Here is a 24,338-nt window from a genome sequence, read left to right as displayed (position 1 = left end):
AACAAAAAAAAAAAACGAACTGCTAAAGTGTTCAGTTAAACTTTGTTACACAAGTTACTTTGAGATCGACCAATGCTGCTGACCGATTGAAATCTGGCATTCATCCACTATAATATAATATTATAGTACGTATTTGTCCATCCGTTCACTGTTTAAAAGCATATGGTTATTTACTTCAAAAACGGAGACGGATACGGACTTTAGATATAAGTTGTTCCGAACTTTAAGTTACGTACCAATTTACCAAGTTTCATTCTGATCAGACCACATTCCTGAGCTCTGAAGAGCAAGTTTGTTTTTTGCAAATTTCGTAAATGCACCAAAAAGTGTATAAATCCAAAAAACGAAAAGGGAGAACGTACACGTATCAACTACGAATCAAAAAGATGATTAGTTAGTTTGTCTTAGTATATGCATTATAAAATAATTGAAATAAAATATATAATACTAGTTAATACTATTATTATTATTAAAAGGCATCACCGCCAACTATTGTTTGTTTTGCAATAATAAATAGAAGCTAAAATTAAGAATACTCCACATCTTAAAATATTAATCGTAGTTTTATTAAAATGTAGTACTATAATTTGTTAAGTATTTTTAATTCTAGTTATTATCATAATAAAGGATCTACTTATCAAATGTAAAAATTGTGAAAGTGAGGAATAGGAATATTAAAAACTGACAACGAAGTTGACCCCTTTATTAGTGAACTGGGATATTAAACACCCCGATATTTATATAAAATGTTTATTCTTCCTTTAAATTGACAATTTATCTCTAATACTTTTGGTGTATACTCATAAAACATTAAATCTAATTACATTCATTTTTTACAAAAGTGGATGAAAAATTTTATTCATTCCAGACTTCCTGATGATGTTTACGTGAGATGATGTTTGACGCTTGAATATCAAATTTAATAAAACTGGGGATCAGAGGCAAAGATATCAATAAATTTATTATCTTAATTACCTGAGTTATCACTTGTTGAAGTAATTTGATCTACCGTAGTGAAGAAAGGGAAAGGTCCAGGAAGAGGGATTGGATAGAAAATCCTTAGGATTAATATCGTGTATAAAGCATCAAAATGTTAAAGAGATAACAAGTCAAAAATACATGAGATGCTCTTTTACAGAGGTAACAATAATGGAATGGGAGGAAAATATCCGGCATATGGAAAGTGTAATCGATTTAGAAGAATATGACATTATGAAAGAGTTTGCAAGTCTGAATTAGATGATAAGCTATTCGTTGAATTTGAATAAAGTGGATTCAGAAAGATAAGAATAATCAAATGGTACTACTGAATGTAATTAGTGCAAGAAAGAGTATTGTTAAAATTAAAACTGTTCCAGATACTGAAGCAAAAGTTACTGTACCTGGAAAAAAGTTTGTTAAGAAGATGGAATCAAACAAGAAAGTGGTGAAAAATTATAAAAAGAAGATTTCTGGTGTTGATGTATTGCAATTAGAAATTGTTGGAAAGCAGTAGACTGGTGCCATCCATTAAAAGTTATACCCAAACCTAGAGGAAAAGTGTAAATATGTGTGGATCTAAAAAAGTGGAAAGTGAAAATTGTCAAGAGTCTAAAGTGGGTCGTTATATAACGACTGATATCCAAACATTTTAAGCCGGAAGTAGATTTCAAGCCATTTATTTAGATATTGTAGTTCATCTACCACGGGCATAAATTTTGAGACTATTTCGTTTTTACTGTATAGGTACATTCTTACTTGTATTGACAGAGCTTCTCTATGGGTTGAAGTTTGTCCACTAACTGATTTAACGGCTACTGTTATTACAAAAAACAAATTATACTTATGGTTTTTTCGTTTTGATGTACCATTATATAGAATCAGTGATTTTAGAAAACAGTTTGAATCTGAATCGTTCCATCAACTATCAATCACGATATATTTCATAGACTATGTACCACCAATAAAAGGATAAACAGAGTGCATAGGGTCATAAAGTCTGCATGGAAAGCTATAAACAATCCATGGTATTTTGCTTACCATATTGCAATGGCGGTTAGCCACTTATTTATCTACCGTATCTACTTTGAATAGCATCAAGATTAAATAACTAACGATGGTACATCTCATTTCTTGGATTTATCTCACTAGGCCTTTGTCTGATCCTGGGAGCACGATATACATGGAAAGTGCAATTCCAAGTACTACAAAGATATGTAGATATGTATTGATATGTTATATAAAGAGTGCTTTAAGTGCTTGAGGTGAAATCATTGATGATGATCGAAATATAACAAATACTTCTCTCATTTAAAAACGCTCTTCAACATGTCAGGGCATCATGTTAATTTTTACGTTATACGGAATGGGATTTGTGTTTATATATTTTCTCTCACGGCTGCTTGTAGCTGATCTAATGAAATGTCAATACAGCTACCCTTATATCCTCCGAATCCTTTTTCAAATTTGCAGGATTAACATTTTAATTTTTAGTTTCTTTATTTAGAAAATGCTACTCATTAGCATAACTAGAGATGTACAACCTCTAAAAATCGATTACTACGGCTTTAACTTAATATTCATCGTTTTTTACATATATAAGCATATTTTTGGACTATGCTACACCAACATTTAGAAAAAAATAACGTAGAGAACAACTATTATTTTTATTTAATTGAACATAAAAGTGAGTAGAAAAGTATGAGCACCCATCATGTCTAATAGTTGAACATGTTTGCATTAACCACTGTCCAACATTTCATAGATATATCAAAATATATACCTTTTTTTTTATTCAAGGTTTATTTTATAGCAATTACATAAATAAATAAACATGATATTTAAAAGTTATTGCTTCGTATGAGAACTTTCAAAAATATATTTCAAAGAGGTCAGTTGAAGAAAAAAAAACACGCAAAATAGCCTATTTGTGTTTTAGTGGGGTAAGTGTCATTAATTTAAATGTTTTTTTGTTTTTTTTAAATGAAGCTCATCAAAAATAAATATAAAATAAAACATCATTAATAAAACACATCCATAATTGTTACTATATAAAATAATTAAAATCAAAATAAATACTAGCAATCAAGAGTCCGGTTTGCCGAAATTCTAAAACTTCTGAGGATTGACTTTAGTAGCTTCTTATGTTGGAGTAAAAACAATGGATATAATTTTAATTCTTTGTATGCCACTGGGATCCAGGACTTATCATCATCAGCACTGGGGATTTTAAAGGAAAGGAGACTATGCCTAGCAGCGGATGTCCCAGAAATTGCTCAAAATTCGTAAGGGTATATTCGCTCATAGGTTGTAAGCTTTCTAGCAATTAATGCCTTAGATTTTAATAAAGTAAAATCAACGGCTTTGGACTTCTGTGAAGACTGCTTCTTCCTTTGAGAATATCCCAAGAGTATCAAAGCTTTTATTAAATTTAATGTTCAATTTTCCAGACCCTTGATGGATCTTTGCAGAATTTAAAATATATAATTCTGAAAGAATATTAATATTTATTGCATAATTTCATCAATTCATTTAAAAGTTTTATAGGTAGGCATTAAGGTCCCTCATTTCCCAGTAAATTAATTATTTTAATTACAGGATCCTTAAAAATATCAAAATCCCACTTATAGATAACAAATGATGTATAATTTATATATTTTTTTTTTGTAATTAAATAGAAAGAATATGCTATAAGGATAGATATAAATTACAATAGCAACTAAAAAAAGACAGTTAAATTTTTTCAGTTGCTACCCAAATATATGCTTTTTGTATTTTCCATAAATTTTATAATTATTGTTGTTTTTTTTTGGTTTTTTTCAAACTGACACTACATTTTATCTATTCTATTCTGAAAGTCACAGTATAATTGTAATTTAATGATAGTTCAATTATAATTTGATAAAGTATAGTATTATAATTATTATGAATCATTCTTGTGATCTTGAAGATCCTAAATTAGTTGAGTTTGACCTCCTCAAGGATCAAAGCCTTATAGAAGAAGCCTTTTGTAAGTATCTAAATAAATGATGTAAAATTATGATTGTTAGACATAATCAGAATTTTGAGGACGTCCATGAAAGATGTATCTTTATATGAATACATATTGACCATAAATGTAAATCAATGTTTCTCAGTTTCACATTCCCAAGATAGGATTTACGCAGCCTACATATATCAAAAAAGGCAAATCAATTGTAAAGATCACTAATAATATATAAAAATATATTGTTTGGTAATGGATCTCAAAAAAACTGAATGTAAAAAGGGGTGATGTATAGTTTGAAAAAAAGATATTTCGTAGAAACAGTTCCTCAAGGAAATCTTTAAGTCGTGTTCAACGATTTTACTGAAAAAAATACAGATAATTGAGTTAGGGATCGAAAATCTTGTTAAAAATAACTTTTTGTGAATATTTGAATCTTGTACAAGGTGAAAGATCCTTTACGACCTCTTACTCAGAAAAAAAATGCAAGGCTATTCGGTACTTTCTTTCACTTTCTTTTCACCCATACGTGACTGGATTCGTCCATACACTCGATGATCATTCATTTATCTGCAGTAATAATCCCTTGGCGATTTAAATTAATCAATGACAATGATCCAATGGAATGTACTAGACAATCAGTAGGCATTTACTTTATTTCTCATTATTGTTATATTCTTAATGAGATGACATATGACTATGAAATAATCAGTAGGACGTGAAAGCTATAGAGTAAAACGGAAGATTTGATGCAGTATTTACATGTGTAAGGCCTTGTTTGACTCGGGGTATAATTGAGGATAGACACCAGAGTAATTCCTACCAAGTGGGATTTGTGTTTCTTTCTTTCAGGTCATAGCTGCTCGCAGCTAATCTTTTGAATCGTCTGGGTGACTATGCTAATTTTCTCTCAAATATTCATAAAAGTATCATAGTGACGACGTTAGTTTTCGATGTCTTTTTTTAACATTCCTATGAATAATATTATTATCATCTATGGTTAACAGTTGGTGTTACCTTAAAAGATGATAAGGAAAATTGCAGAATACTGGTTAAAATAGTTTTGAATAAAAAAATGATCCTCAAATAATTTCACTTATTCACGCAACCTTGATTAAAAAAATCATCTTATTCTTTGGACAACGTGCTTGGGAGAAGTTGTTCTATTAAACTTAATTTGTGTATGTTTGCGACCGGGTGATTTCTAGAGAAAGAAATATACTTTATGTATATGGATTTCACCAAAAGATTCCTAAGTTAGGTGGAGCAACTTCATCACCCAATTAAAGGAACATAAAAAAAACCCTTATGGTGGGAAATATTTATAATATGTTAGGAGAATAAAAAGTTATTTTTTATTTACAAAAATTATATCCTCCCCTATAAGACAGTTAAAAGGTGTTCATAGTGCAAGTAGATAATTATATACCTAGGGAGGTGAAAGTTGACTAAGTCGTTGTGAGTGTAAAAACAATGAATGAGAGAATGTCATTTAAGAAAAGTAATTGTAACGACCAAATTTAGGATAAAGCTGGGGAAGCAAAGCAGATTCACTAAATAAATCTCTCTCTTTAAACTTCTAGAGACGTCAGTTGGACGACTCATGGTTTTTTAAACTACATAAGTTAAAAAAGTAAAAATTTAAATAAAAGTTATCATTATCATAGAGGTGCTTGCTCGATATTTCTTAAGCAATATTATACTGAATATAATGCGAATTGTGTGTTATAATATTCTTGATTTTTCATACATTTTATTTAATTAGTCACGGGGTTGGGTAAGGAATATGTGTAAAATTGTTCTTTAATAATTAATTTTCGGTACAAATAAATTATTTCTACATATATCAAACTTTTTAAAAAAACAAAGCTTGATAAAAAATTTAGACGGGATATATAATACTATCATTTATTAATGTATATTTTATTTTTTTTTTTCGCAAGAAGATGAGCTTCTTTACATTTTTTGGTAATAATCATGACCGAATAGTAGTCACAATATCTCCAGCTGTCGAAAAAAATTATTTTGCTTGATACAAATGAACTTTTGGTATTGGAGTATTGTGAAGCTAAATCGGAAACATCAATTGTAATTATCTCTTTTTTTTATTCACAAATGCATAAATTGCTTCTTATATACAGGATGCTTACAATCTTACCTAACTATATAAATGTATTAATAAAAAAATTGCCCAAAACTTTTAATATAAAAATATTTTATTTGTGTAAGAACGTACCCAACTGTAGTACAATTCCATACAGTATCCTCCTTAGTTTTCAAGCTTATTTTTTTTCATTTATATATCTCTCGCTTTTTCCTTAGAGCCATCCATATATTTTCAATTCTTATTTCTTTTTTTTTCAAAAACACATTTATTTATTTCGTATAAACAAATTACATATAGCTCGAATTAGGTTTTTGTATATTCCGAATTGAATTAGAAGTATACACAACTTCAACAGGTATAATCAAATTAATATCCAATAAAATACGTATATTCTACATGAATAAAATTGAATTCTCTAACAAATCTGAATGAATAACTTATTAAAAATAAATATTTGATTATAAAAATTGTAAATATGTGTTAATTGACATTTTAGGTACAGATTATTCCAATTTTATTCAATCTCTCTACGGTTCATATTGTACTCCTCCTGGTTAGTGGTGTGTCAAAGAAAAAGCAACAAAAACAAGATGAAAAACAAAACAAGGAACACATGTGATGGCTTTTGGAGTCTTACATGGCATCGTGGTCATCGTTTTTCCAGCGACAAAATACTCAGTCCCGTCAAAATTAACAAATATAGCGACTACATTAAAAGTAGTCGTGTATGGATCAATAAAACCCCTGTTCACAACTCAAACACAATCATGTGTACCAATGAATCCACAGATGAAGACGGTAACACCGGTGCTGGATTGTCTATCAGTTGAGGTGATACGTCCATGAACCATTTATTTATGTCATTGAACAATGAGGCTGAGATTTTTACAATCTCAAAATCAGTCGAGACTCTCATCAAACACAAAAAATATATTTTTTTTTTTCTTCAATTAATAGTGTTGAGGCAGCCCATATTTTGTACTGCAGTCCAGTTTATTTCAGTCTTATTCGGGTACAGTTCATTGTTGTATATTAGTACGAAAATTTGTACAGTTTTGACTCAACTATGTACATTACTTCATTTTTAATCATTTCTAGTACTTACAGTACAAAGGATTGGTCTGAATGACTGATAGGACCATTTATAAGACTGGTTTGGAACAGACCGGATAAATAAAATGATACAGCACTATTCCTGAACATCGCCTCAATCTTCTGAGCCATTGATTTTTATTATTTCTTGCAGTGTGGGTATTTGTCTACTTTATTTTTTATTGACATAAGAAATAAATGATGGAAAAAGATCATTACATAAATAAACAATTGAGTTGATAATTTTCGCTTTTATAAAAAAAAATAAACCCTATCCAATCATTTTACACATAGCATAAATCAAAATTTTGAAGACACATACAAGCATATAACTCAAAACTCAAATATGAGCAAATAAGAATAAAATATCTGAAACAATTCAATATTACAAGTACCAATGGTCTCCATAGTAAGACTATTTCTTTTGAAAAGCCTGATAAGACCTTAGAGTCTACTTTGAAGAGTCCAAATATTTGTTCTACATCGATGGGTAAAACCGAATAACATCAGTACTAAATTTTCATCTAGATCCAAAAGTGCCCCATGCCATCAAAGAGTATATCTTGCAATAACTGAGATAATAACAGCTCTTACCTTCTCAGATTCTAATGGTTCATAATTTTTAATTTTGCTGGCAATAATAACTTCTGAATTAAACAAAGCTAATTCCAATCCCTTTGTCTTCCCTAAGGATCCCTTTCCTTTTGAAAGTCAAAACAAAAACAGTACTTTTATTTATGTTGATTCTGTTCTATCCCGTCCCTTTACGTTTAAGGTAACATATTGTTATAGAATTCAAAAACTGGGACAATCCACGAAAGCGTGAATAGAGGAGTTCAAACTCCATTTAATGCAGAAAAATATCATATTATGGCCAGTCAAGATTTGAAACTACGCAGTAATTTTTTTGTCTTCTTTAATATATAAAAGAAAATTAGGTAATTTTTTATACTAAAAGTTCGGCAAATCTAGATTTTTTAATAAAATTTCCACGTATGACATGTACATTATTCTTCAAATCCCTCGAATATAACATTTTCAAAGGCAACGGTGTTTGACATAAGGTTCTTAGCAGTGCTAAAAAGCAGCAAACAAAATTTACTCTTCACAAATACTGAACCAGGGTATTTCGGAAGGTCGAGAAAAGTAAAAATAGAATTACGCATAGCCAGACTTTCTAGGCAGATTGGACCCTCTCTATTGCTAAATAAATATTTATTTGCTATGTTTTGATGAATTACATCTATTGTGTTCAACTCATTCGTTGGTGTCCCATATGTCTGGTTTTTGGTTATCAATGGCTCTATATTTAATATTTCTGGGTGATTGGACACTGTTTTCACGAGCCAATCATCGTTTTTGATCTTGGTAGTTCAATTAAGGTTGTACCATCTTACCACTTTATTAAGCAATTGTCGAATGGACGAACACAGAACAAAGAGGTACTCTGCATTTCCAATTGAACAACTTTTGTCCATCAGAAGTATAAGGGTTTGTATATACTGGGGATCGGCAACAAGCGGCTCCGGAGCCGTATGTGGCTTTTCATACTGATAATGCAACTTTCTAGGATGGGATTCTGTAAACTGTATAGTAATCCCTTACATCCAAGCATACATATTCTATAATTGTAGATGAAGTGTATGTAACGGAGTGTATTTGATTTAGAAATTAATATTTTGCGATCTCTTTTTTGGAAAAATTAGCATTTTCGAAAGAAAGTCAGTAGAGTGTAGCAGTGTCGTGGTTTTTTGTAAATACGTTGTAATAGTCAGTTAGAAACGATTATTGTGTTCATAACCTGTGTAGTAGCTCGTTTAAATAAAGTTACTGTACGCCTATAGTGACATTTAACCTCTTTCAAAATATGGAAAAGTCTAAGAAAATAGAGCATTTTATGCCACATAGGAAGAATTGTCTGTATTTAGCTCTAGGAAAGTTTCTTAGCAGTACGTCCTATTTGGCCAACAATAAAAGATATAATTTCTAGAGACATTTTCAAAATATAAACACTAATTTTCCTGAAAAATAAATGAAGGTAGAAATGAAAAAATAAGCTGTATTAAGAGTAAATCCTAAATTTAAAATAAAAAGAATAATTAGAACAATGAGTACAATTTAGGTTTTATATTAGATTTCAATAAGTATTAGAGACTCTGAATGTTTATTTTCTGTGGTAAATGGGTTCAAATGGCTCATAGAGTCTACATGGTGATCCATTCTAATATGAACACTCACTAATTCAATAAGTACTGAAGGTTGAGTGATTAAAATTAATCAATACATCATAAATTAATTAATAAACAATTACTTACAAAACTACATCAACCTGAGCTCTTTAACTTACGTACAAGTCGAGAAAATTATACTTGAACGTGATCGAGGTATTTCTATTCGTGCACTTCAAGTAGATGGGCGACCCGTAGGAGATGAATGAATGAACCAGACTGTCCAGAGAGCTATCAAAAAGTGGATGGAAAGAGTCTTTTGACACTAGCAATTAATGAAAAAACCTATCTACTCTGAGGGAAAGACTCCTTTAAGTCTTTTTGAACTCTTTTTGAGACTTCTTGTCCTCTTACAGACCTTGTGGGCGCATGTCATTGGGAAGGCTTGCAGTGCCCGTCATCCAAACACCGAGCCCCTCAAAGCCACTGTCAGCCATCCCTAGGACGCAATTACAGAATACTACTTCTTCAGCTGGTGCCAGGCTTTCTGCCGCTTCCTTAAAAGCCCCATTGTCTCTGAAAGTGGTTGTATTAATGACTAAGCGATCAGGGAAGCACATTTATGTCCTTAAAACCTCAATAAGGGTGAATGGTATGTCTCCCAGGGACGAGCAGGGTGCTCGGGTCCTTAAAACCTCTATGAGGAGTATTGTCTTCCTTTCTCCGGTGCGCGTGCTGAGAGCACGGGACGTCTATGGAGATAAAGTTTTGCAGTACAAGAAAGAATGTTTTGTCCGCCCCTGGACATGGATGGAGCAGATCTATAGGCTGCTGTTCATGGAGAGGAACCTGTTTAAGCACCGACATGTATTTGGTGCTTGGGGGGTGATGTTATGTATTTAATATTTCCTTACATGTTCTTAACTTCTTGTATATTCGTCTATGTATTATAAGTACTGTGTTTTACGTATTATAAATAGTCTCGTATTGTGTAAATATATTAGAGTATAGTTAGAATACACATGATCTTATAAACTGTGTAGTATTATTCCTCCACGTCATTCTTTCACCTTATTTGCCTCTCGGTCATCCTGGATCTCTCCACCTTATAAATAAGTTTGTGTCTCTCCCTCGTCAAGACGCAACATTTATTTTTTTGAATTTATATTGTTAATTTGTAAATTATACCTTATTGAAGTTTTTAATTTAAAGTTTTAAGATTTTAATAGAGCACCAGGTAAAGGAAAAGATATCTCTGGTATATGCTTATTCTCTTTAATTTTAACATAATCATTTGTTAATTTGTTTTATACTTTGCGGGGCCTACTTTTTTTGGACTCTTATTCGACTTGCAACTTAAATAGTAAGGGATCAGGAAGTTAATTTATTTTGGAGCTAAAATGTTGTATAGTTTTAAAATCACAAACTGACTCTTGTGATAAAAGTTAGTTGGTAGAAAAAAATAATAATTAAATAGGCTAAAAGAAATATGTGCCAGAAACGCAAAGTTATGTGTTCAAATTCTATAAATCCCAGGATCCCAAGAAAGAAACATTTACTGGGTCTCTGTTTGTCCAAAAGTTTTAAGACTGAAATGAACGAATTAAACAAAGGTGACATGGCAGACCACTCCTCATTGACATAGTCCTTTCAGGCTTCAACATTTGGTTATCTGAATTTGCAAGCCTGAGAAACTACTTTTAACCAGACACTATAATCTAGGGATTCAGATCTTGGGATTGAAGAGGCCAAAATTTCAATTTTCCCCATCTCTGCTTGCAGAACTAGTATTTTTTGGGCTACTCTTAGATGGATTAGTGATGGAACGACTCTAAAAAAATCCCTAAATTACAATTTTGATGCTATTCTTGCAAAAAATTACCATACCGATTTTGATACTTAAATATTTTTGGTAAAACTTAAAAATACAATTTTACTAATATTAGGGGCGCCTTCAGGGTTAGATGGAGGGGGAACGGAGGTGGGGGGGTTGTACATTTTTTATTTGTCTAATTTCAGGAATTAAATTTTATATTTAATTTTTTTTTTCATAAATCCATGACTTTTCACAAAAAATTCAATTTGTTGAAAAATAAAAATAAAAATTTAATTATTTGAAAGCTAAATTTGAAGAATTTAATTTAATTTTAAATATAAAATTTTTTGAAAATAAATTCAAATATAAAATTTTTTAGTAAAAAGAAAGATTTCCTTAAATATTGGAAACAGCTAATTTTTTTAATAACTTCGAAAAGTAATAAATAGTTAAACATCAGTAACAAATAAGGGAATGGGAATTGCAAATTAAACATGATTTTTCTGATGCTGATTCCAAAAAAAAAACCTAGTTCTCTGATGCCCATAATCGTCCAATCACTACTTGACACGGTGGACATTGAAGCATTGACGTCTATGGCCATCTATGACATAAAAAGTCTCAGACTTTAAATGTATTTTATAACGCTTTAGTAGCCAATTTTCTGAAATTACCACACTTGGGGGCTTCTCTGAGATATGCAATAACAGATTTAATAGCTATTCGGCGGCAAGCAATGTTGCAATCTTTTGCCTTGGTTTTTCCTTGTGACATAATAATACACTCTATTGTTTTCATTTTGAACGTATATAAAAGAGAAGAGACTCTGGGCTCTCTTTAAAAAGGAAAAAGAATGGTTATAGTCAGTGATGGAAATCGGGTGTAGTTTTTAGCTGGTCGTTTTCTTTAGAATTGGTAAAATAAAAAAATTATTTTCTTTTCCTTAGCAGTTATCATTTTTATTTAATTCCCGAGTAGTAAGTATCTTTTTCTACATAGATTTAATTATATTCAAAACCGAATCAGGCCTTTGTGTGTGCTCACAATAGGTGTAGCGTAATTTAAAGTAAGTTAAAATTGGTATTCTTGGACTTGGATTAGAATTGGGGATCTCCATCGGAGTAATTTTTGCAAATGTCCTTGTTTATATCATTTTCTCCTTCCTCTCTTGTCACAGCTGATTGCAGCTGATCTAATAAAACGTCATGAACATCATTCTATCTTTCCTACAAAAAGTCTTCAAAAATTTCCGGGTTACCACGTTGATTTTGAGTTTCTTTTTGTTTTTAACATACCCATTCTACACTGGATTTTCCTCATTAGTTACATTATACGACGAGTTATTAAGTTTTAAAAATTGCGGGAAAACTTTAACCCTACTTGGGAATAAACATATATTTACTTGCCTCTTATGCATGAAAAACTTTTCTTTCATCTTTTAAACAGTATTTGCCCAAAATATAAAATTATTTCAAGGAAATGTACGTGCCCTGAGAGAAATAAATACTTAATACGAATTTACATATATGTAATATGTAAATTCATATTGTGTTTTTTGATTAGCCTCATTGGCATGTTGTCTAAATTTGTACATAATATTCGTATTATTTCCTTTAAAAAATTATTCAAACAAGATTTCACGATCTAATATCCCTACAGAATGGAGCTAATATACGGTATAGCTATATTTCGTTTTTGGATATTTGTGTTGTATCAAATATATAAATATGCAGTTATCCAGATACCCACTTTTAAAAACTTGCAGACGCGAGAAAATGGGTATAACACAGGCGAATGCACATGTTCCACCCTTCACTTGTCCAATAGTTTCAGTGATCAATCTTTATGTTATATATATATCTTTAGTTATGCGTATCTCACGTTATATAGTTGCAATTAGTTTACAACTAATGGCGTAGGAAAGATAGAATGTCGTAATAAAAATACATCTTGTGCATTTATGTGATTGTAGGACTGTTTATTGTTTTAGCGAACGTCAAAGATAGATACCAGCAAAGAGTAGATACTTAATATTTTACATCTTTTCTTCTGCGAAAACGCAGGCCAGGCAGCTGAAATTGTAGTAGAGTTTACGATACTGATAGTTTTACATGAATCCACCGCTATTTTAGTATGATATGTTCTGTTGCAGTGTTATTGATTCCAAATATACACCATACTCTGGAAGGCCAATTGTCGAAAATGTGGGTAAAATAATGGCAATCGTTCAGTCATACCTTCATTTAAAAAACTTTTTTAAAAGGTAAGAAGAGAAACATTTACTATAAATAAAAAATCTATTAAAAATAAAGGAGTTTTTTTTTTGTGATAAAAATCATATTTTGTTGTAATGGAAAGAGATAAATTACTTACTGAGATAGAATCAGACAGACATTTACTAATACATTTCTTTTAAAGTATGTTTGTCTTCCCTTTCTTCTTCCTTATAAAAAAAATATGGGAGGATTTATCTCAAAGAATGCCAAATATTCTGATTTTCTGAATGAGGAGGGAGAAAAAGTGTATAAAATATTAAATGTACAATCAGTCCTCACGTGACTTACTTGCACATGTAGACCATCACAGAGAGCGAGACAGAGTCAAAAAGAAGCTAAGGGATACTGTGTCATATCAATACATTAGTCTTGAGTCTCTTAACAAAATGACCTGATTTTGACTTATGACCAAGTCATTTTGTTTAACTTTGAACTCCAGTCTGACTTAAAATTAAATCACATGTTACTTCACTTGAACTTGACCTAGTCTTACACTTGCTCCATAATAATAAAAAATTTATATTCAAAAGGTGATTTTATTTGTTACTTATTTGTTTTATTTCTTTTTTCAAATATAGATTCATCTATCAAGGCTTATTGGCAGTGTGCAGGGCTCAAAGTGTATTGACAGGAACCAGAATGGGCTTTGTTGTGTGGGAACGTCTATTAATATGTGCTTGAAGTTAGCCTAGATAAAATATTTCATAATATTAAGATCGGGGCTACTGGAGACAACTATTCCTTGGTCCTGAGGTTATATAAGTTCTACATCTATTACTACTGACATTTGATATCCCTGTTAAAAAATATGCTTTCAAGTACCTTTCCAATTGAGGAAAAGGTCATCATCTGAAATTGGGCAATGATACTGGACACTTTCTCGATGAACTCCACGTATCTGACCTTCTTGGAGTCCTCCTGTGACCTTGGCAATCTCAACATAGTTTTCAAGGGGTATTTTGAATCCTCAAGTTCTTTCCTGGTTTCTTGGACTGTCACTCACGTGGGATTTATTTGTCCTTGAATATTAATAACTATATTGCTCTTCCATTCCTCCTTGGTGAATTGATTCCCGTGCAGCTCCGAGTAAATATTTTCCATTGTGACGAAATTAAACTAAATGAAAGTGTTTTGTCTTTATATTGCGCAAGATTTAAAAAAAAAATGATATGCCAACGACTTATTGTTCAAAGACAAATTTCATCTAGAAGTTCTGTATAAAACATTGCTTCATGTACAGGATACGGATCCAAAACTTGGATTTTAACAAAAACCTCTGTATCTTATAAAGTTGTTTTTAAAAGCATTTTAAAGTTAGTATAGTCAGTTTTTGGTTTATGCCCATCAGGTTCATCAATGTTCGAAAAATATAGATATAGTTTGTCTGATTGGATACATTCACAAGTGAACCAAAAGTAAGTGCAGCCATTTTTAGAGTCTTTTTAAGCCACAGTTTATAGTATTAGGAAGGCAGTTGACGAAGGTAAAGGTATGACAAGATAGTTAAGAAGGGTTGGATCCAACAAAATCCTTGAAAATAATCTTTTTTCCAGTATACAAGCAAAACTTGATGAGAACTCCAAGATTTCCATAGAAAGTACGCCTTTCAATATGAGATTGACGATAAAATAATCAAGACTAAGGTCAAAGGAAATTTATTTGTGAAGTCGAATACTAGAACTGCCAAAAAAAATTGTACTGATGGCATGAAGGTTGAAGAGGCTTCTTGACGTAAAATTCATAAGGAACACACTATCTCAATCCAAAAGCAAACATTTGTAAATTAGTTTAGTCTGTAGATACAAATGCGAAAATTTGTTACATCACTAATAAATCCATATATCATAATAAATTTGAATATTTACAACATACATATACTACACGTATGAGCGTGCCTCCAAGCCTGGGCTATTGCCAATAATCACTTGTATCTCTAAATTGAAAGAAATGGTAGATTATGCTATATATTTCTAGGTTCCTACTAAAGAGGTTCAGACTTAACTATCTTTTCCTTACTTTAATGAATTAGGTAATTGCATTCCCAGTTGAATTATTGAAAGGGGCCTCTCATCAATTTTGGCATAATTTGGAATCAAGATGTTGGAAAAAGAGTTTAAACGAAGAAGGGTAAATGATTTGTTAAACGTGCAAATTTCAACAAGGGAAATTTGTCGAATTGGTAACGTAAGTAAGACTCTCGTCGATCTATTACAGATGCAATTACGAAAGGGTATATGAAGGTACGATCATCAAGTATAAAATAAGTGCCAGGCCCTTAGATTCATTTTCAGCAAAAGAATGCCTCTTCATTTCCCCACATAATTCGACCCACAATGAACACAAATGGAAATCCGGGTGCTTTAGGATGTCTCGAAACCCTGGATCGACAAAAACCTTCACAATGGGGTATATATGTGGCAATGACATACGATGGATAAGAGTAAATAATATGATAAAGAAACGATTAATATCAAAACTTCTTGAACAACTCAAAATTGCCCCCATTCTCTAACAACCTCATTCACCTGGATTTTTATTTTTGGGGCGAAATTGAAAGGAGGATGTAATATTCGGTCATCCTAGTATCAATCATCTAAAGGTGGGATTCCCATAAAAGTGGGCCAGAATCCCCAGGATCAAATGTTAGAACATTTTGAAGCTTCTGCCCCCGTCTCAAAAAATGTATTTTTACTCAAGGCGGATTTTGAATAGTCAATGGCTCATCAATTATGTTACTAAATATATTTAATATCTTAAGTAATTATCGTAATTGTAGAAATAAAATTAAAAAGTAATTATAATAAAGTCACAACATGTATTTTATTCTAACTTGGACGTAAAGTAAAGGTTTATTAATTGTTCAATAAAATATCAGCCAACAGCAGGTTCTACTAACAAAAAAGAAACAAAACCCAAAAAGTTAATATTGAATGGAGGGGGAACATTGATGGAATATAAAAAAATTACGTCTTAGGCTGCTGTAGTAAAACATATACAGGGTTGTTCTTATCCAGTGATATCTGGAATGACATTGGTGCAAAATCACGGACAAGGTCAACAAAACATCTTATCTCGGAACAAAGCAGAGACTATTAAATAGCTAATAGTTAAATAGCTGTTATATCACAACTGAACATCTGGACATTGTTTGGGCTTGAGTCAGACATCTCCTCAGAGCAAGAGGAGCCATTGTTTTGGGCATTGTGGTGTCTGGAGGAGGGAGGGTAGGCTACTCATCAAAGGAGTGTCCAGCCTCTAGAGGAAGAAGGAGTAGACGAAGCTCGAGTCTGACTACAAATTCAAGGTCTGCAAAGGATTTAGGCCTCGTGCTGTGAAGATTTACTGAGCTGAGGGCTCACATATTGAATAACAGTTGTGTCGACAACTTTGTATTTACAGATAATATTTTTGAATGCATATCCTTATAAAAAATTTCATTTAAATTTTACACTTGAAAAATTGGGGGGAAAAAATGTGTACAAAGTTCGATTTAATTATACAATGTAGCTACTGTTTGGGGCGACACAATGCCTTATAGAGGCCATACAATTTTCCAATATTTCTAATTATGGTATAATTTATCTTTAGTCTCAATAGAGGACTCAGTGTATCTTTTCATTATCTCTAAAAATAATTCCAGCATAAGCTCTTTGAGATCTGCAAATATGAAAAAGTTATTGGCCAGATATAGATATTATCTGTGGTGGGGAAGCAATTTGTAGTCTAATCCATGAAAATTTGCAGGTGTTAGTGTTGAATTTCAACACTGCATTGTTTTAATTAAACAGTACATTTTTATTGTTCAAATATGGCTGTTTTTTCAGGATTTCATTTCTTATTTGGTCCAACAGTGCAATACAATATTTGCAGTTGATGCTATGGCTCTTTTCGAGGTAATTAATTAATTACTTCTCAATGAAAATGGTAAAATACAGACCCATACTACTGGTTTGTAGTATTGTTTCAATCCGTAATTATTCAGCTCAGACCAGTTTAAAAAAAACTGATAACAGCACCCAACTAGACCAAATGAAAGGGAGTTCGACGGGACTGCAATTTTCAGTCTTAAATAAGGATTGAATGGACAATACATGTCAAGCGACTGTTGTGCTTTTCAAAAAGCGTTTGGATTTGGTTCTTTTTTTAAATATGAAGCATATTATCGTTTCTAATAACAATTTTAGACGAGAACAAGAACTTCAAAGATTCAAAACCACAGCCTAAAATCAATTTCATTAATCAATGTTGATTATGCTTTTTTGATGTTTTCTGCCACCTTGACTTCTCAAAATATTAGTTCAGGTAATTTCAATTTTTTCAAAGGTTTTCTCGATTTTTAGTTTTACGCTTCGTGTCACTTTGACCTCTCAATATATAATGACCTTTTACTGTTATCATATTTAATCTACCAGCAAAGTTGTATTTAAATCGTCTGTCACTTCTTTTGTAATCCTACAAGCGAAAGGGTTAACCTTTTCGCATCGATGGAACACTGATGTACCATACATTCATTCATTTGTCATTGCATTATTTTTCATGACATTTAAGATATTTTTAAATTGTTAGCACGAGTAATAGTAGGTCTCTAAAATTTATTAAAAAACTTTTACCATAGATCCTTATGTTTAATAAATGCTTAAAATGTGATAATTAGTACTAACTCGTCCTTGTTTCGTGCCATCATAGGATCCGCGCCCATCCAAGCACATCTACTTTTATATTTAAGAAAAATCCAAGCAATGAAAGGGGCGTCCCCATCATTATATTTTGAAGGGGGTATTGGTTGTTAGAAATTATAAAAAAAAAAAATTAAAAACTTTTGGAAAAAAAATTCAAAAATCCTTAGTTATTCACAAAAAATTAAAATAACTTATGTACCACCTACAAACCATTCTTTCAAAATCTTAAGTACTCCCTGGAGTGACTCCAAGTTCCCCCAAGAGATACACGTAACCTCATTTGAGAACCAATATTAACTACGTTATATTTTACAGTGTTAACTATATATTAACAAATCGAGATAGAAAAAATAACCTCCTTTGATTTTTGTTATTGGACAGGAGTGTCCAATAGGGTTTGGCTTGGGGGAGGGGGGAGGGGGTGTAGTCCTCCCTCCAATATCAAAATTTCCAAAAATTTAATTCTCCAAATTTTTTGTGCATTGGTGTCGATTTTGAAAATAATTACCTAAATATGTAATTCTAAATAGGTACGGAACCGAAGCCCGGTACACTATTGTAGCGTACTTACATTACAAAAACATATATATTTTATTGTTGGGGTGGCGTACAATTAATTAATTACCTCGAAAAGAGCCATAGCATCAACTGCAAATATTGTATTGCACTGTTGGAGCAAATAAGAAATGAAATCCTGAAAAAACAGCCATATTTGAACAATAAAAATGTACTGTTTAATTAAAACAATGCAGTGTTGAAATTCAACACTCACAACTGCAAATTTCTATGGATTAGACTACAAATTGCTTCCCCACCACAGATAATATCTATATCTGGCCAATAACTTTTTCATATTTGCAGATCTCAAAAGAGCTTATGCTGGAATTGTTTTTTAGAGATAATGAAAAGATACAATGAGTCCTCTATTGAGACTAAAGATAAATTATACTATAAATAGAAATATTGGAAAATTGTATGGCCTCTAGAAGGTTAGGATTGAAAGAAACTTTATTATTCAGTCAATTTGTATGACCAATACATATTTTACAACTCCTAAATAAAAATACCTATTTTCAGAAGTTATTCCTACTTGATTGATGTTTTGTTTTTTATATTATTATTATTGTTATGGAGAAAGCTGTTTATATAGATTGGAAAATATAAAACGAACCATCAATATTTTTAATACCATTGGGAAATATAATGATTATATGTATGTATATATTGGTTATTGATAAGAGGAAGTGATATTACAGACCAATAAAAAAATATGTATGTATACATTTTCATTGGTAAAAGAAAGAGAGAAGTATCTAAAAAATATGTATCTCCAAGGATTGTTGCTCCATTATATATAACTTAAGTGATCCCATTTTGAAATAATAAAATTATCTACTCATCGTGAATGGATTACTTGGATTGGGAAGGAGTTCACTCTTCTCCTTATGAGATCTGGTAGTTTACTTTGGAAGAGTCGACCCGCAAGAAATTTGGAATCCCAACATCTTTTGATTTAGATGATCAAGTTAGAATTATCATATTTCAAACTATCCAATTGTCCTTGTACTGGGCATGACGTCATGAAATGGGCATTGTAATCAGAAAAAAATATGATGCACATGATATTTTTACTGGTACACCCGCTATCAAAAAAGGATCATTGAGTATTCAATTATTTTTAATTGTTTAGAATTTTTGATTGAATTATAGTTAAAACTTAGGAATTCTGGTGTGACTCTTGTTTTTTTTCTCATTACGTCATATAATTTTCAATTAATATTATTCAATTCTGAGTCTTTTTTGCAAGAATGTCCACGTATTGGAGTCAGAATACCTAAAGACTAGGTATATCAGAGACAAAAAAAAGAGTTAAAAAAAAATTCAAAATTACGCACAATTTTGTGACAAATGTAGCATCCAAATGTAAAAGAAGACCCCGACACATTGGACACTCGAATAACGGATGAAAGGAGATTAAGCTGTTCCTCTTGACATCGAATCTCCTGGGGGCTGTAGAAAAAATGGATGAATGTTACACCTTGGATCTAAGTGGGTGGCAGGAAAAAATGACAAGGGAAATCTTATTATGAAAAAAACGAGGGTCGAAAAAAGTTGCGAGGGGAAAAAAAAGAAGAAAAGGGACTAAGTGGAAAAATGGCAAGATTCTTTTAAACTGATATAATATCTACCACCAATATCAGATATATTGAGATAAAAGTCAAAGAAACAAAAACGTCAGGGCATCGAATAAAAAAAGTGCTAATCACTTCATTCTCCTTTATCAATGGTAATATCATTAGATATGAATGATTATTCATATTAGACACTTCCAATGGATTGACACAGAAGCATTAAAATTTTACCAGAGATGACTTTAGTAATGTGTTTATCGTTTTAAAATAGATGATGTTCGAATGTTAGGATTTGTAAAGAAAATTTATTTGACAGTGTGTGTGTGTGTGTGTGATTTATTTCAGTGCGTGTCTAATACGGACACAAACAAGCGGAAAATACACCATATTTTACAACTTACCTTCTACCTGGTCCTCTAACTTCCCCTATATGCATTCCACGGATTAATATTTAAAGGGAGAGTTAGAGAGAAAGTTTCTGCCAATTCACGCAACAGAATCGACTTTTTGAAGGATTCCATCCTCAAGTACTGGGGAAAAGTATCCCTACGGACATTGTCAAGGCCTCCAAATACTTAATACCTCGTATTGAACAAATAAATTGCAATAGTAGTGAACGCATTGAATGATTTTCTTTGTTCTGCACTTTAAAACTTGTAAATAAAATTTGAAATTTCTTATGGCTTTCCAGTTAAAGTTGTTGCAGATTTACCTGAACGACCCTGTATATAATCTTCCTACAAGTCTTATAAAAATAATTCTGTAATGTTTTCCGTAATCTTACTTACAAACAAACAAACCCAGGGGAAAAGAACATTTCCGTTCAGTTTCCTTGGTCTAGGAATGATAAGTTTTAGTTTTTTGTTGACCAAATACTCCTTATATAACTATTTTAAAAAATATTTTATATTTAATACATTTCTGAAACATGCACATAATGAGGTGGCTTTCACTTACGAAAATCTATTCATTCCTACATCACAATACGAATATGCCAAATCCATTTATTTGCGTACAACTATTTTTATTTATTCAAAAGCATTTGTTCAATCCCTCAATGTCATAATATATCACGTTCATTTATCAATGGAATTCCCATCAGAAAATAACATTTTCAAACCGAAATCCAATTACTTTTTTTTGTTGGGGTTTTATGTTTTTATATTTTTGTTTTATTGGTATTTGTAGTTGATGTGATATTTTTTTTTTTTTTTTTTCAACAAGAAAATTATACTATGTTCATATAGGAACCAAAGATAAAGAAAATTGTATTGTTTTAGTTTTTGGTTGAAGGAAAGGGGGGAGGGGGGTTGGGTATAGCACAGAGAATACAGATTAAAATCAAGGCAAACTAAAATATATTAGGTTGTAGGAATAAGTAATCTCGTATGCTTGCTTTATGTCAATATTTGATAAGACGTGTTACAATCATCCGCTTTAAACCAAGTATGCCCCGTTATTCTCAATAACTTTTTGCCAACGAGAATCCAACTTCATAGTACCTTCAATGGAAGCCAACCCCGTTGGCAAAAATCACATTCCATTCCTACATTGACGCCGAATTTGTACACTCCAGCCTGTTGGCCATATACAGGAAAAGGTCATTGTTATTTGGTGACAAGTACGGACTGTAGTGTGGATCCATAAGTACTTCCCATCCTAGCTCCCGGATTTCTGACACATCCTCAAAGGTGTGTGCCGTCGTATGTTGCCTTGATGATGTCTAGTTGACTCCTATTCACCCATGCCGTCTGATAAAAATCGTTTGAAAACATCTTAGAGACCTTCATACTAGACACACAATAATTCAGCACTGAACCGATCAACAAAAAGCGATTGTAGTAGACACTCAAACTTTTACAATACTATGATTCGATGTAATTAATAGTAAAAAGAAACATATTTAGTTTTTTTCAAAAAAGACAAAATTACTCTTTAGTCAACATAATATAATACAGTATACGGTAACTAATTTCCCTATTTTCAAAAGGCATTCAACAAGTCTTATATATCAAAAAAAATCAATCGTATTTCATAATAATAGTTCACATTTAAAATACTTCATTGTCCATACACAGAATAAATCGAACTTTGATATTTTAATTCCCAGCAATTTTATCACATCATTGTGTCTCTGTAGATAATTTAGTAATTGAGAGGTGTTTAAAGAGGTATGCTGAAATATTCCAAAAAATATAGATTTGAAGAAAATAATTTATTTTATTTCATATAGGCAGTATTTTCAATATTGAAAAGATAGGAACGGAAAAATTTCATTTTTTCGATAGAAAATCCGCATCCTTCTAATAATTGTATATGTAAATTGCACATATGTGGTGAATGTCAGCTCTATGAAATTTTGTTAAGTGTTAGATAATGCCAGAAATATCAAGGCCACATACACACAAAAAAAATACAAGTACTACTTTGAAAATAAAAACGATTATCTGTTAATTGAATGAATTACATGTAATTCATGTTATATAATCTTGTAAATCCAATTATACATAGGGGAAAAAAAAATAATTAATTGGAATTAGAAAATATACTATTTTTATTATTGTGAGAATATTTACATGATGCATATATAAATTGCACCAATATGGTTAATGCCGGCTATATAATTTTTTTTTCAGATGATGGATACTATCTATTAGAAGAAGGCTATTGTAAATTAAATAAAATACCTCAAACATTAAGAGAGATATGTACATATTACTTGAGTATTACATATAAATTCCCTGCTCTCCAGCGAATAACAAAATGAGGGCCCCCTACAAGTTTTCACATATCAAATTACTCTATACAAAAAATTCTACCTTGTTTAATTAATGTATATTATTAACTTTTAGATAATTAGCATTTCCTTAAAGCACTTAAATATATTGGGAAAATACTGTTAAGATAACCAAATTTTAGGATATATTTTATACACCTCTAGTTCTAAACATTATACAGGGTGAGACAACATACTGGAAGTCGCTGCGTAAACCAGTGTTTGCAATTATTCTGATTCCTTGTATACTGCTGTAGGCAGTAGTGTCTAGACAATATTTTCAAGTAAGTTTGACTAATAGTAGATGGCTTTTAAAGACAAACTTTATTAAATATGAAATTTAAATTGAAAAATTATCTCATTCAATGTGATCACCTTAGTATTGATCACCAACTGTAAAAGGGACATAAAGGCTAAGCCGGTCTTTCTTGTTGACGCGGGAAATGTTCATCTTCACAAAGAGCTTGGGGGATCTCAAGGAAACTATGTGGATACTCCTTTACCTTACTTCTCAGGTCTGACTATATAGAAAATCACACTGATCAAGTTCAGGGCTGTTTGAAGGCCACTTATCAGCTTTGATAACGACGTGGAAATGGCTTTTGAGGTCATGCATGACAGTTTTGGTAACATGACAAGGTGCTGATTCTTGAATTCATATGAACCATATATCTGAAGGTTATTTGGGTTTCAGGTATAGTATTACTACATTAATAAGAAGGTTCAAGTACACGGATGGGGTCGCCTTGAGACCGTTGTCAAAAATGTGAGCCAATATTACATTTTCGTCACTGGTGATCAAGGCAAACAAAATTATCTTGGACTGAAACTTGATTACATCACAGGATGAATATTGCCTCCGTTCTTTGTAAGCCAGGAGTCATTCTTTGGGTTGTAGGCAACATCCAAGGTGAAGTTTGACTCATCAATGAATATCTTTATGATGTCTGGATTTGATTTACAATCTGTGATAAGAAGGTGACGGATACACCTCTATATAGATTTATGCAAGGTCGTCCTTGATAACCCTGGCCACTGTCCTCCTACTGCTAGACCTCCTCTGAGCATGATAAGTCATTAAGATGCAAGGATTGGCTTTGATGGATCTCTCTAGGGCTGCCAACTAGTAAATAGTTCGCTTTTTGGTTTTGAGTGATCCACACGAGGAAGAGCAAACTCACTTAATCACCTACTGTCAGTAACAGACGTCATAGATGTAAAAAAAAAACGTAACAAAAACACTTGAAATTAAAAATTAAATTGGTTGATTGTTGCTAGTTTTTATTATTTGTTGTGAGTTATTAATTAAGCTCTATATTTTTAAAGAG

This window comes from Lepeophtheirus salmonis, chromosome Z, assembly GCF_016086655.4.
Source record: "Lepeophtheirus salmonis chromosome Z, UVic_Lsal_1.4, whole genome shotgun sequence".
Taxonomy (NCBI): domain Eukaryota; kingdom Metazoa; phylum Arthropoda; class Copepoda; order Siphonostomatoida; family Caligidae; genus Lepeophtheirus; species Lepeophtheirus salmonis.
Note: the sequence above shows the minus strand (reverse complement) of the source record.